Consider the following 2231-nt stretch of genomic DNA (forward strand, 5'->3'; position numbering starts at 1 on the left):
TGCCCCTTTTCCTGTTGTTTTTTTCTTGTTTTTTGGGGGGTTTTTTTCGCCCTCTCGTCTGCGGGTGGGGGGGGAGACCTAAAAAAAAAAGGGAGGGGAGGGTGAGAATATGAGTGGTGAATGTTATTTCAGATTTCTATGGGCGCTTTTCTTTTCTGGGAACAAAGAGCAACTCCTATTAAAGAGCTACTCGAAGACTTGTACATATTTCTGCTGCTGTGTAGCACTTTTAATAAAACATCTGTTCTTGCTTCTGCTGATGAGTTTACATAATTGTTTGCAGACCAATTTAACCAGAAAGCGCCCCACATATTCCCTCGCCGTGTTTTCGTGGGTGGGGGGGTGTGGGGTGGTGGGGGGAGGAGGGAGAAGGGGGGTTGATAAGAAAAATTTAAAAAAAAAAATAAAAATATAAACATAAATACCTTCCAGGCAGTGACACATCCCGGTGAAACACTTTCGAGAAATCCCAAAAGTGCCAGAAAATACCAATGGTGGATCCGAAAAGAAAAAAAAAATTAGAAAATAAATATATATATGTGTGTGTATACAGTGCATTCAAAACGTGAGGCTGAGGAACTGCAGTTGAGTAAAAACATACTTTAATGACGCCTCATTTGTGTTTGCGGGAGCTTTTGGGGTGGTTCTGCTCTATTTTTTTTTTTTTATTCCCCCCCTCGCTCCTTCTCCTCCTTCTCTCCCCCTTTTTCTCCCCTAGAAACCTGGGTTTTTTAGCGCGGGGGGGGGGGAGAGAGGATTCTATTTTAAGTTTCTTTACGGCAGCTGGTTTCTGTTCACTATAAATCGACCAGACTTTTAAGACTTGCCCTCTGTTTAGAGAAGTAATAAAACACTTAACTTTCTCGACTCCCAGTCACACGGTTATCACACAGGTCTCGATGCAACAGCCCCGAGCACCTATACAAAAAAAAAAAAAAAAAAAAAAAAAAAAAAAAAGGGGGGGGAGGGAAAAAAAAAAAAAAAAAAAAAAAAAAAAAAAAAAAAAAAAAAAAAAAAAAAAAAAAAAAAAAAAAAAAAAAAAAAAAAAAAAAAAAAAAAAAAAAAAAAAAAAAAAGAAAGAAAGAAAAGGAGAGGGAAGCAACAATAAAAACAACCACCAAAAACAAAAAAAAAGGGGCGACAAAAATAATAACAAAAAATAACAACAAAAATAACAACAAGGAGAATAATAAAGAGAATAATAAAGAGAATAATAAGGGGAATAACAAGGGTGATAACTACAATAATAACCCAAAAAATAACAATTAAAAAGCAAAATAAAAATAAGCAATGAAAGGAAAAATAATTCCCCCCCCACACACCAAGGAAGGAGCCCTTGGAGAAACTCCCCCCAAACTTTGGCGAGTTTGGCCGGGTGGAAATGCCCTTCCAGAGGGGCAGCTCTCCCACCCCCCGTCAATCTGGAGCTCCTTTTAATTTCCTCGCCAAATTACAGCGATACATGAAGGTGAGACAACACGCCAATAACTGCAGAGCCCTCATCCATCCATCCCTCCATCCATCCATCCCTCCATCCATCCACCCTTCTGGTGGATCTTTTTTCACCTCAGGGAGCACCTTCCGTGCCCGCCGTGCCTGCCAAAGTCACCCCCGCAGGACCAGAAGTGCCCCGGGGTGGGGAGGGGGGGTGTTCCCCAGGTCCCCAAATCTCCCCAACCCAGGGAAAACGACACCAACAACACCAAAAAAAAAAGAGAAATAATAAATATATTTTCATGGTTTTGTATCACTCCCCCTCCTCCTCCTCCAGCCTTTAGTTGGATTATTTTAGGTCCAGAATCAAGCTCTGAGCGAAAGGGGAACGAAAAGCGAAGCGAAGTTGGCTCTTATTTTTTTTTTTTTTTTGGAGAGGGAGGTGGGAAGGGTTGGGGGGTGGTGGGGGGGAAATGCCTGGAATTCTTTCCCCCATGGACATGAGGGTGAGATTTGCACCAGGCTGGCTCCAAGTTGGGCAGCCCTTGGGTGGGAGTTGGGGCTTCCCCCGTCCAAAAGGAGGTGCTGCCCAAAACCCACCTCCTTTTGGGGTTAGAAACTTTCTTGGATTTGATTTGAGATTTTGTTTTTTTGGTTTATTTTATTTTATTTTTGGTTTTTCTTCCTCCTTCTGGTGACACTCAGGGGGAAGCCTTAAGGTTGTAGGAGATGGGTTTGGTTTGGGTTTGGTTTGTTTCTTTTTTTTTTTTTTTTTTTTTTTTTTTTTTTTTTTTTTT

Source organism: Empidonax traillii, unplaced genomic scaffold, assembly GCF_003031625.1.
Source record: "Empidonax traillii isolate 1590-97213 ecotype Southwest subspecies unplaced genomic scaffold, ASM303162v1 scaffold2278:size29209, whole genome shotgun sequence".
NCBI lineage: Eukaryota > Metazoa > Chordata > Aves > Passeriformes > Tyrannidae > Empidonax > Empidonax traillii.